Source organism: Ochotona curzoniae, unplaced genomic scaffold (genome assembly GCF_017591425.1).
Source record: "Ochotona curzoniae isolate NIBS_2020 unplaced genomic scaffold, NIBS_Ocur_1.0 patch312, whole genome shotgun sequence".
Taxonomy (NCBI): domain Eukaryota; kingdom Metazoa; phylum Chordata; class Mammalia; order Lagomorpha; family Ochotonidae; genus Ochotona; species Ochotona curzoniae.
The window spans coordinates 163,092-176,905 of NW_024466876.1; positions in this window are offsets into that span (position 1 = coordinate 163,092).

Genomic DNA, 13,814 nt, shown 5'->3' on the forward strand with positions numbered 1-13,814 from the left:
CATAGAGTAGCATCATTTTCTTCAAGCCGGTTCTTGTTTTTCATTTGTTCAGCTAAACGTTAGTCCTTTAGTAGCATGTTATTTAACTTCAAGGTGTTGTTTAATTTCTTTTTCTCTCTGATACTGATTTTGATGTGTGGCTTTTAATTTAAGGGGATGTATTAGCTGTGTAATAGAGAATGTCACATGTCATTTAATTTCAAGGCATTGTAAATTTCTATTTTTCTTCCTACTCTTGATTTTCTCTCTTTAAAGATTTTATTACTATTATTATTATTTTATAATTACTGCAAAGGCAGATATACAGAGAGGAGAGACAGAGAGGAAGATCTTCCCTCAGATGATTCACTCCCAAGTGAGCACAGCGATACATGCAATGCCGAACCAAAGCCAGAAGCCTCTTCCGGGTCTCCCACACGGGTGCAGGGACCAAAGCCCTGGGCCGTCCTCGACTGCTTTCCCAGGCCACAGGCAGGGAGCTGGATGGGAGACGGGGCTGCCGGGATTAGAACCTGTGCCCATATGGGATCCCGGGCGTGCAAGGCGAGGAACTTAACCACTGCGCCATCGCGCAGGGCCCTCTACTCTTGATTTTCTATTGTGACTGTTCATTTACATTTTTATTTTTCTTTCCATTATTAAAAAAAAAGAAGTCAAAAAGTTTCTTGCCCACAGGTTAAAAAAAAAAATAAAAGTGTCTAATGCAAAAGAATGTATGGTTGGGCGGGATGACCCGGAGTAGGAATGGCGTAGATGGGACCCGGAACGGGCCAAAGGAGTAAGGAAACGCGGGCCTGGAAGGAGCACCAATAAGCAAAGAGGACAGGCCAGGATGTGAGCCAATAGGAAAGCAGGAGGGACCCGGCAGGCCCCAGCCAGGAGGTGTGTGGGCCCAGCTGGCTGGACGTGCTGGCGTGTGCTCCTGAGGCGGCAGAGAGGAGGTGTAGACGGCCCGTGCTGGTCCGACCTCAGGTGTCCCGGCAGCACTGGCTGGCCTTGGGATGTTTCTGGCAGTGGAGCCCTGGGGCAGGAGACCCAGGAGTCCCGGGAGCCTGGGCGCAGCGGACGGGTGGGCTTCTGGAAGGGCTGGTGAGTGGTGGTCCTGTCCTTCTGGGCCGGGTCAGGGTGTGGGCTTGTGGGGGGTGGGTGTGGCTGCAACCTGAGGCAGGTGTGGGAAGTGGCTCAGTCAGGTGCTAAGGTCTGTGGGTCGTGCTGTGCTGTGGCAGCCTGGTCTGAGTTGTTGTGACACTGCTCAGGCTGCTGTCTGTGAGAAAAAAAAGTGAGGGCTGTTAGGAGGTCTGCCAGTACCCTGTTAGGCAGTCAGTGCCCTGGCTTAAAAAACAGTATTCATTTGTTCAGAGGTCGTGGTTAGTTAGTATTGGTTTCAGAGTTGTTGTTCAACACATTCAGGTTGTTCTGTGGCTGCTAGGTGTTGCATTGTGGCAAGGAACAGTTGAAATCTGTGGCTGCTAGGTTGGCAAGGTTTGCGGGAAAGTTTAGGGATTTCTTTTGAAATACCTGTGTTTTGGTAGTGATGTAAATTTCCTATCCTCCCCAGACAAGAATGGTGTATGTCATACAAGTGAAGTGGTTGAAGAAATCGTTGAGCTGACTAGGATAATAAGATGCTGGAGTTTATGCTTGGTAAATACTTCCAATGAAAGAGCCTCAACCAAATTTTTCTTTATTATTATTATTAATTACATTGCATTTTCTGACACAGTGTTATGGGCATTGGGATTCCCCCAACCCCTTTCCAAACCCTCTGCCCATGGGACCTCTCCACCTTGCTGCATTACCACAGTTCAAATTCAGTTGAGGTTCTTTCATTGGAAGTGTTTACCAAGCGTAAAGTTTTATTATCCTAGTGGATTCAGCGATTTCTTGGTGAAACCATCTCTGGTCTCAAGGTAAAGCCAGCAAAGTATCATCCCAATCAATTAAAAGCCCCAGCATAACATCAACACCCATTTACAACCTTACGGCATTAACTGACATGGGATTGATTATCAAAATTTTAATAGGAAAATTCAGGTTCTTAACTACATTCTGTGACTTCTTCATAGATGTTTCAATTTTTGGTTTATATTCAACTGGATTCCATACACCTCAAAATGGCTCTAGATTACTATTCAGCTGTCTCGTCTATTTTTATTTTAGTGTTTAGCAGTTTATAGTGTTGAAGCATGATTTTGCTGAACTTGGTTGTTTTTCGGATGGTCTGAACTGGCTTATAACTCTAGCAAGGCATGTGTCCTCAGTTTAGGTACAGAATATTTTTTTTAGGAAGGGTGTGCAGAGAAATCCCCAAATACCCAGTTAGGCGTAAATAATGTTTGTGTCCCACCTAGTGAGGTATGATTGAATCCACAATGGCCATTTCCTGTCTGATTCTAAGGTTTCCTTGTTGTTTTCTGTCCATTGTATATTTTTTGTTTGTTTGTATGTTTTTTCGTTTGTTTTGAGAGGTTTCTGGATGTTATGTCGGGGCTTTTAATTGATTTGGATGATACTTTGGTGGTTTTACCTTCAGACCAGAGATGGTCTCACCATGAAACCGTTGAACCCACTAGGACAATAAAACGCTGGACTTTGGACTTTTAAATACGTCCCATGAAAGAACCTCAACTGAATTTGAACTGTGGTAATGCAACAAGGTGGAGAAATCCACCATGGGGGAAGGGTTCGGGGAGGAGTGGGTTGAATCCCAGTGCCCATAACACTGTGTCACATAATGCAATGCAATTAATAATAATAAAAAAGTGAAGTGTTTGTAAAACCCACATTTCTTTCATCTATGTGTTTATGCCCTCCCCACATGGTGGGTTCCTCCACTTTGTTGCAGTAATGCAGTTCAAAATCAGTTGTGATTCTTTCATTGCAAGTGTATAACAAGCAGAGTCCAGAATCGTATTGTCCAGATAAATTCAATTGTGTCTTGGGCAGACCATCTCCGGTCTGAAGGTAGAGCTGGCAGTTTATCATCCAGATCAATGTAAAGCCACAACATAAAATCAACAACAATTTACAACATTATGAAATTTAGTTGACATGGTATTGAGTCATCAGTATGTTAAAAAAAAAATGCAAGTTCTTAACCACATCCTGTGATTACTTCATTGACATTTCAATTTTAGTTTATATACTACCGGGTTCTATACACCTTAAAATGGCTATAGGGTAAGCACATTATAGTCTTACATAATTTGCTGTTGAAGCTTCAGGATTTAGAGTGCTTGAAGCATATTTTATGTCAGACATATGCAAGCAGTTGAATTGCAGAACATTTAGACATATGAGAGGTTGAATTGTCCTTAGAAGAGGAGTGCTAAGAGATGTTCTTAGTAAGGATGTGTGAATCCTGTCTACCTAAGTTTCCTAGCTGACCTCCTGTCTGTATGTGTGTGTGTGTGTGTGTGTGTGTGTGTGTGTGTGTGTGTGTGTGTTTGTGTTGGGGGTGTTGGGTTCCAGAGCTACCCTGATGTTCATTGCAAGAGAGGGTGAGGATCCAAAGCTGGAACTAAGTAAGGACCAGAGAAAGCTCCTCTCCCTAGTCCTGAAGGAAGTTTACTGTTCTTCTGTTTCTGTGGACCGCTCAGGGTTCCTGGCTGTTGTTCTGATGCCCTTGGACACTGCAAGGAAGGATTTGGGCTTTGTCCATCCCATGTGGTAGTACCAGAAGGGGTGGATGACCTCAGAGTTCTTGGTCTCCGAAGGCACTCCATTTCCCCCTGGTCTCTTTGGCAGTTGGGATGTAGTCCTTGGTGCCCATACTGATAGTCCTTGGTGAGGATCCGGGAGTCTCCATGGTTGGGATACAAGCCTCCTCCTGTCCCCCTGCTCTGTGCACATGACCTCCTTCTTCTAAGAGGTTGTCAGGATCGCTTTTTTTTTTTAAGGAACTATTTTATTGGAAGCAAGAGTATTTTAGTTTAGCTTTAATCGCTCTATTACACATCCTTCCCCTTTTCCTAGGAAGAGAGCCAGATGGAGTTTAAATGTAAAATATCGTTCTCAGACCTATGAAATTCCATGTTCAGTGTATTTGAAAATTAATGCAGGGACTTTAATTTTATACTTCACAACACTGGGGTGAAATACTTTGAAATTGTTCCAGAAAGTTAAGCAACTTTTTAAATTTTTAAAAATTGCTTTTTAAATTTTTAAAAATTGCTTTTCACTTTTAAAATTATTTTTTTGATACAATTTACTTGGCATTGGGCTCTCCCTTACCCTACCCCATTTCCCTCCCTTTATTTTAAAACACTTAAAAATGTTTCTGGCCTGGTGCAGTAGCCTAGTGGCTAATGTGCTCACCTTACATGTGCTGAGATCCCATATGGGTGCCAGTTCTAATCCCAGCTGCCCCACATCCCATCCAGCTCCCTGCTTGTGGCCTGGGAAAGCAGTGGAAAGCCTTGGGACCCTGCACCTGTGTGAGAGACCTGGAGACAAGTGCCTGGCCCGTGGCTTTGGAGACAGCTCCTGGCCAGTGGCTTTGGGAATGAGCTCAAGATCTTCCTCTTGTCCCTCCTCCTCTGTGTATATCTGAATTCCAATGAAAGATCTTCCTCTCTGTCCCTCCTCCTCTGTGTATATCTGACATTCCAATAAAAATAAATCTTTTTCTTTCAAAAAAATTCTTAAGAAGCTTGTTGGTGTTACATTGTGCAGTGAGGTGGAGTGTTGAGTGTCTGGGTGTCCTGTGTTAGCACAATGGAACTACAAAGGAGAGTTAAATCAGCTCCATCTTATTTTACTTATTTAAAGCAGATTTGTAGAGAGAAGGAGACACAGAGTGAAAGATTTTCCGTCTGCTGGTTTACTCCCCAAGTGGCTGCAATGATCAGAGCTCAACTTATCCCAAGCCTCAGGAGCCAGGAGTTTCCTCTGGGCCTGCTGTGTGGGTGCAGAGTCCCAAGGCTCTGGGCCATCCTCGACTGCTTTCCCAGGCCACAGGCAGGGAGCTGGAAGGGAAGTGGAGCAGCTGGGACACGAACTGGCATCCATATGGGATCCTGGCATTTGCAGGCAGAGGATTAACCAGTTGAGCCATGACAGTGACTACCTAGCTCCATCTTGATTTAGGAAGCACTCAGAGAATGAAACAGAAGGCTTTTTTTCTGGCTTCTCTTATTCATGGCTAAAAGTGTTTAGCACAGTCTCTGCACTTGTGCACGATGATGGGCTTATGGAGGTGGTGTTTCTATGTAAGCATAGCATGCACGGAGGTGAATTCCACTCCTTCCAGGAGGCTGTTTGTGGATGGCAGGACCAAGGACTCCTACTATTTTGAATTTCAGCTGTTGTGTCCAACATATTACCATTATTACTCAAAGAGTGCCAACGTGTAGAGAAATGATTAAGAACGATATCTAAATTTGTTACTGCCATGGTAATGTGAATATGGAACAGAGTGAAGATTCACTCCCCAAGTGGCCGCAATGGCTGGTGCTGTGCTGATCCGAAGCCAGGAGCTAGGAACTTCCTCTGGGTCTCCCACATGGGTGCAGGATCCCAAGGCTTTGGGCCATCCTTGACTATTTTCCCAGGCCACAAACAGGGAGCTGGATGGGAAGTGGGGCAGCCAGGATTAGAACCAGCATCCATATGGGATCCCAGTGCGTTCAAACCATTATGCTATCATGCCGGGCCCTACTTAAATTGTTCTTATGATCTCCTACATGTAAATTTTTTTTTTGCTCTCAGGGCATTTGAAGTTGAAATCAGTTTTTCTTCCACCAGTCTAGCTGTTAGTTAAAGAGTTAGAGACGACTACGGATGTTCTGTGAGAGACTAGTACAGATGTTCTATGTCCCGTCCTGGCTTTTTCGCTGTCTTTCTGAATCATCTGCATGATTCTGTGGCTGTTGTGGTGGTGGGCCTATACTAGCTATTGTTGTCATGTACATCTGACTCTGATTAAAAAAAGCTTGTTTATTTGAAAGGCAGAGTTACAGAGAGAGAGTGGAGACAGGAGACGAAAAGGAGAAAGAAACAGAGAAGCTTTCATCCACTGGCTTATTTCCCAAACTGCCCAAGTGGTTGGGCTGGACCAGGAACCAGGAAATCCATCCTGGTCTCCCACAAGGGAAGCAGGGCCGCATGTACATGTTTCATTTTTTTTTTTTTCTGCTTCTTTTTCCAGGCCCAGTAACAAGAGCTGGATCAGAAGTGGAGCAGCTGGGTCTCCAACCATCACTGCAGGTAGAAGCTTAACCCATTGAGCCAACTAATTGAACCATAGAATGAATTGATTTCAACTATAGATACCCCAGTATGCCATAGAACATTACAAGTGATTCTTACTCAGGTGCCCCCGTACCTGCTAATTGGATTCTCTTCATCCTGCTTCTTAGACTGGCAAGTCCTGTTCTCTCCTTTTAATCATAAAACTTTGAAGAAGGTAAGGATTTAAGTTAGTGTAGTACTTTGCACACATGTCTTTTTTTTTTTTTTTTAATGGGTTGAGTTTGACCATTCACCCTTCATGCTCCTTTCTCTGGTGGATGTCTGTTTCATCTGTGCCATCGTTTAGCATCCTCTGCACTGCCTCTGCATTTCTCTTTTCTTCCTCGGAACTTTAAGTTTCACTTTCCTTCCCCCCCCCCCCCCGGTTGCTCCACCTACTTGTCTTCCTGTGTGATCAGCACTTAAAGCTTGCTGCATTTTTTTTTTCCCGTTGCCTCTTTTGGACCAGTCCTGCAGGCCCTTGTCAAGGATATACCCACTGGGTTTTAGGCCGTCTTTGGTCTTGGCAGGATCATGTCTGGGAAATGTGGCTGGCTCATTTCTGCCTGGTTCATTCATTTTCCCTCAATGATGGTCTCCAATACTGACTTTGGCTGACAGAAATCTGTTATCACTTAACTTCCAGCTTCCTGTCTCCTGGCTTAGCCTCATAAGAGAACCAGCTATTTATATAACTGTTTTCTTAAATAATAAAACGTCGGCATAAAATTTGTACATTTTTATAGGATACAGTGCGATATGCAGTGTCTGTGTGTCAAATGTGGTGATCAGATGAAGCTAATTGGCATATCATCTCAGTCGTTGTTTCCTCCTGCTGGGAACATTCAACTCCTCTCAACTTCTTTTGAAGTGTACAATTATTGGTTTCTGCAGAGATCCCGCATGCCATAGATCATTAGAAATTGTTCTTTCTGGTCAGCCGCCCCTGTACCTCTGAACCTGGTTCTGTTCTTTCCCCTGCCTCTCTCATCCTTCTTGGCTCTAGTACCCGCCATTATGATGTCTACTTCTTGAACTTAGCTTCTCTCTCTCTCTCTCTCTCTCTCTCTCTTTCAGTTTCCACTTATAAATGCAAACCTGCAGTAGTTTTCTGTGACTTATTTCACTTAGTAAAGTCCTCTGAGCTCACGCATGTGGCTGTAATTGACCAATGTGAGTATTCAAGGCTGAATAGGATCCTCTTGTGACGATGTGGTGCATTTGATTGATCCATTTTGCTGTTGATTCTGTGCGTTGGTTATTGGCCACCATAAATATTGGAGTACGACTGTCTCTTCTGCATACTGAGTTCCTTTGGAAACCTTCCCAGCTGTGTGATTTTGAAGACTCTCCATACAGTTTTTCTTAATGGTCATTCTAATTTACATTTGCACCAAGAATTTCCTTTCCTCTGCATCCTCCCCACCATTCTTAGTTTTGTCTTTTTTAAACTATTTTTTTATTAAGGCATGAACTTTATAAACCAAATTGTGTTTACTTGCTGTTATCAGTTCTGCTCCATAAACAGAGCTGACATTCTCAGCAATCTCCCGGCGAATAATTACAGGAAATGATTAAAGGAATGTTTTAAATTTTGTACTTTGCTAAAAATATTTTCCAGTGTCTATAAAACATTGATTTGTTGTTACGTTTTTACTTTTTGTGCTTTGTTTTAAGTCAATAAGTAATCTAGGACTAACATTGGGCTTGCTAGATCTAGCGTTTGCTTTGACACATACGGTTACAAATTTCCCTTCCCTTTAAAAACTGTATTCTGCAAATTTTCAATAATATTTAAGTCTTTTGATGTTTAAATATTTTTTGTATTTTTGCTAATATCCATTCTTTAAAAAATTTAAGGCTCATTTGTAAGCTGAGGATATCACAGATACAAGTGGGACATGGCACTTTTGAGATTGTATTCAAAAAGATCTTCGCTTGGATCTCTGTGCTCAAGAGTTTCCCATTTTTTTCTGGCTAGCTTTCCAGTTTTTGTCACATATTTAATCCCTTTTGAACTGACTTTGTACATGGTAGGAGATAAGGGAACGAGAATCTGCTTTTTATCTTGTATACGCAAATGTATTTTTCCCAGAACTGCTCATAAAAGTCTGTGCTTTTTCCAATGTGTAGTCTTTGTGATTTTGTCCCAGATTCCTTGGTGGTCAACTTGTAGGTTCATTTCTGTGTTACTCGGTTGCACTGCTATTTCTGATTCTTCAGCAGTCCCTGCTGTTTTGTTGCAGTTTGTGGTGTGCATGGAAGCCAAGGACATCTTAAGCTCTTTCTCAGGATTGGTTTGGCTTTTCCAACTGTTTTGTGATTCTAAGAGTATTTTGTCTCTTTCTCTGAAAAAGACCATATGTATGTATTTTGATAGGCATTGCATTAACATAAAAAAAATCTCTTTGGACAATCATGACATTTTCATATTCATTCTTCCAATCCATGAACGTGAGGTGTCTTTTCCATTTTTGGTGTTTGGATGTCTCCCAGTTTTCAGTGTAGAATTCTTTCACCTCCTTGGTTTTAATGAGTCACGAGTATTTGGCACATGGCATTTCCATTTTAATTAATTTTAGTTAGTTTACTATTAAGATACCTAATCTGTAGAGTCATTCAGTTGTGGAAAGAGCATATATTATTTAGAATTAGCCTGTTGGGCACAGCGTGGGTGATCTCAGGCAGGAGCCCATCAAACGTACTGCTTCTTTCCATCATCCTGTTTGAGCTGGTGTTTGTTAGCTTTGATGTGCACAGTGAATACGGATGTGTGATTTTGGTTTGTCAGAAAAAAAGTTTTATTTATCCTTTATTTCTGATATATCAGAAATGAAGAATACAGTGGAGCAAATTAAAAGCACAAGTGGAGAGTCTCCAAAATAGAATGAAGGAAGCAGAAGAAGGAGTCTCAGAACTGGAAGATATTTCCTGTCACTAGGGGAAAACAAACAAAAAGCTGGAAGCAGAACAGGGTCAAGCTAAAAAAAAATGATTCAAGAATTGAAAGGCACTGTTTAAAGGCCAAATGTATGAGTTATGGGACTCCCAGAAGGTGCAGAAAGAGAAACTGGGACTAAAGCTCTTGTGATGTTTAAGGGCTTCTCACCATAGTCAATCGAAACTCAGTGTTGGGGCAGATCTTGAAGTGATTGAAGTTCAGATGTTTCATTCATGGTGTTAGTTTTGCAGTCATTGATTAAATAGAGTGTGTTCTGTGCAGTGAGAGGACTGGTGCATTGTGGCCTATACCAATGTTAGAACATCTCTGATGTTAACAATAAAATAACTACAAACCCTTCTCTTCCAAATGGAGCATTATTAGCAATCATAATTTCTCTCCTATCTCTCTACCTTCCTGTCAAAGTATTTATTGCCTGAAACTTGAGATTTCCAGGATCTATCTCAAAAATTTTATCATATACACACATATTGATGCATAAGAAATACAATGTTGCATTGTTTAAGTTTGAATCTAAGAAAAGGTACAGTGGTACATACTCTATGAAATGTATGGGATCAAGATAGTGTAGGTTTTGTGGAGGGGTTGAGTCCGTGTTCCTGTCTCCAACGCAAGAAAAGGATTCAGTATGAGATAGAGGCAAAGGTTAGCAAAACACATGATTTATTGACATGCAAAGTGTGGACTTGCTCAGGAGAGCTGCACTCACAGAGATTTGGATTGTTGCTTTATATAACCCGAAAGCAAAAGGGAGATGGTATCTGAGACAACTCTTAAGGAAATAATCAAAGAAATGGAGTGGGGAAGGGCTTGGGTATTGGCCATTTCCTTGTCCTTTTGTAGAAATGTTGGAAGTGTCATGGCATCCGGTGCACGATGGAAGTGGGAGTGTTGGGCATGTAATTTTATTGTAATGACATTATGAGCCATAGATGGTCATGGGCATATAGCTGGGAGCCATGTTAGTTATTTTAGCTGGCATCTATTCTAAGTGGCACTTCAGGGCAGGGCAGGCATTTGGTAGTGGTGGCAATGCTGCAGTGTGGGCGAGGCTGCAAGGAGCTGGCAAGACCTCACCTTCTCTTGCCAGCTATCTTCCTGCCTACATTATGTCTACAGTTCAGCATGCTGTGACATATGCTCTCTGTGACATAGACACTCATGTTCATTGCTGAGTGAAATGGCTATTTATGACTTTGCAATTAGAAACATTGTTGTATAGGTTGGCAGGGGACACACTTATATGAATTTCTTTTGGAATTTTTGTATTGAAGTGAGTGAATGTTTAATTTTATGATGAAAATTTATTTTCTTTTTAACATTTTATTTTTTTAATTCAATTTTTTATTTTATGATGCAATTTTATAGGCCCTGGAATTTCCCTTCCCCTCCCTGGATTGCCTTCTCCCCACTGATTTCTCCCATGTTTTTATGATAGTATGCTTCTTCATAAACTGTCATAAGTCCATCATTCTACTATCTAAGTGTATCCTGACATTGCAGATATGGACAATGACAGATAGTCCAGCATCCTATTGTCAAGATATATTTAATAGTTTCATTGGGAGTCCATCTTTGGTTTGGAAACAGAGATGCATACTGCATTGAATCTTCACATCTGGATATGATAGTCTCTATTACATCATTGCTATATATTTCCTTAAATTAATAGCCATGAAGCAAAGTCAACAACAAGAATAAAGTTAAAAATTTTACAGTACCATGAAGTTAAATAACATGCTACTGAATGGCCAATGTGTCAATTAAGAAATGAAAAAGAAAACAAAAAGCCTTCTTGGAGAAAATGATACTACTGTATGACCTGTGAGTCAGTGAAGAATTTAGTAAGAGAAAACAAACTATTTTGAAGAAATGAAAATGAAAACCACTCAAAAACAATGAGTTGTAGCAAAAAGAGTATTGAAAGGGTTATTGATCCTGTGTTTTACATGATGGTTGTCTTATATCCGAGATTCTATTGTTTTTACCTGCCTTCCCTACTAGCATGTTCTGCTGATCTGTATCTCTTCTAAAAGTTGGTTTAATCAGATTTTTTTTCAAATTTAAGCAGATTCTTTGTTGTCATAAAATGTACACATATATGGCACAGCATGACATTTTAATATCTGTATATCATGTATAATGATCAAATTATATCAGATGCAGCTTTTGACCGGAATTCTTGCTTGTTCCAAAATGAGTAATGTAAAATTGTACTTCATTATCATCTTGGTCTAAGTTTCTATGACTATTGGTGACCAGTTACTCTTTTTAAAAATTTGTGATTCTGAAGCATGTATGTTTTATTTTATTTTGGGATTGAATCTATGAACCTGAATCTTACGTCCTCTGTACTCATTTCCCACAGCCTGCTCAGGAAATAGCTGCTGTGTTTCAAGACACCCCGTATCTTAAACAAGACCCTCTTTAACAAGCTGAATTCTAGATTCACCACTTCTGTGCAATTGTCCCTTGTTAGTATCAGTGGGCTTAGGGTGCTTTGGACGGACGCTGAAGGTCTCCCCATGCCCTACTAGCCAAAACATAAACTGTGCAAGGCATTTCTTGACATGTAGCAAGAACTTAAATGTTTGATCACTTTGGCTGGCAGTGTGTTTTCTAAGAATCTCTCCTAGGCTCATTAGAATCCTAGCTAAATCTAAAGTGATTTAGTGTCTAATAGCCAGGTAAGCTATAGGACCACTGGGCAGTTTGCATGGGGAAAAGGAAGCCCAACAAGAAATGTTACATACATGCCTCTGGGCCAAGTGAAGGGAGGCAAAGAGAGCAGAGCATGGTTTGTATTTTCCAGTTAGAATTGCGAACAGGATTGAAGAAACTGTTAAGGAAGAAGCTTCAGGAAGAAGCTGAAATCCTTTCAAAGAGGCATACCAGTGGAATCGGGACAGGAAGGTGGGAAGACATGATGTGACACCGGCCCAGGCCTCTTTGGCTCACACGTAGAAATTGACAAGAGGCCAATGTTCAACTCAGACATGGTTTATTGGGGGGGGGGGGGTCTGTGCCTGAACACAGAGCAGACAGCATGGAAAGAAGAGGTTCCACCGAGTGGCTCTCTGTGGGAGCAGCCCGGGTGTTTTATTGGCTGGAGGAGGTGTGACCATGCCTCTCTGTACTTTCTCCTCAGTACTTGAGTTTGCACCTGGCCCAGAGCTGTTTGTACTTTCAGGTGTGTCTTTTGCACACAACAAGCTCAGCATTGTTGTGTTGCTCGCTGTTGCCTCTGAAATAATATCGTATCTTGGTTGATGTGTTACAGGTGGGGGCAGTCCCTGATGGGATAGAAGGGGTCTTTTGTGGTTAGTCTGGGTGATCTTTTCTCTTGATTTCTTTGGAGTTGGAGACAGCTACACTTCAGATTGAAAGAGACTTGATTTCGTGGATCCCATTTCTATCCTGTCTCAGATGCATCCCCTAGTGTCAAACTGAGTTCCCACTTAGAGAGATGGCGACACCTTCGCATAATGAGTGCTGTGTCTGACTGCGCACTTTAGCTACCCAGAGGACATTTTAGAGTGGTGAGTGGGAGCGTTAACACATGACATTTGACAGAGAGGAGATATCTCCTGAGATTCCACAACATGTCTGGGGGAGAATTAGCAGGATGTGTAGGTCTGAGTGGTCAGGAAGAAGTAAAGGAACAGAAGAACTTGAGTGCTGCAGGTAACATGGCCTCATTTGTAGCTGTGATGTTGTCATGGCTACACTTCTTTGGTTTGCATACAGGGACTGCGGTGCTGTCAATCACCAATACCCCCTCTCAGTCTGGGGGGTGGGCTTCTGTGCAGAGAGGGGCAGCTGTATGGCAAACCACACACCTGCAAATGCAGAAACAACTGCTTGGATGAAAGTGAGTCAGTGATGGAAGCAGTGTTCTACAGTATGTACAGGCTTTCCTGAGGACTCAGGGGAATATTTTCCAAATGAGGAGACTTCTTATTGGGACTTGAATGTCAGGAGTATCAAGGGACTTCAAAGGTGTGGGCATCAGGGAGTTTGCCTTTGAGCTGCCATTCAGCGGTGGAATTGGTGGCCAGAGGCAACTGCCCTGGGATGAGAGAAGGGAGCCAGGAAACACTCAGCTTTCGGGCCGGGTTCCTTGGTGAATGCTATGCCTCCTATCAGTGTAGACACTCTTGGAAGAAGGAGAATTCTGTGTCACGAGCAGGCAGTTGTCTCTGAAGAGCAGTGAAATGTGCGCAGCCAAGAGTAGGTGATGTCTGGGCATGCTGTTGTCACCAGGTCTTCGAGCTTTAGAATCCATTTCCCCATCTGGATGTTGTTGGTGGCCACAAGTATCTGCCAATCCAGAATAATCAGCTTCAAGAAGGAGTTTCTCTAAAGAAGGCCTCATTTATTCATGACAAAAACAGAGGTAGAGAGAAATGTGGTCCCCAGAGAATCTGACTCCCTAAGAAGCAGTTTGCCAGGGCAAGGCTTGGGGTCATCCAGGACTTAGAGGCAGAGCAGGAGCAGTGGGGGGAATGCTATATGCAGGGACCATCCAGGATCTACAGGGAGGGGTAGGAGAGCCCTCACTACCCAAGCAGCAGGTACCTTGCTACACTGCTGACTTAGAATCCAGATGCACATTTGTTTC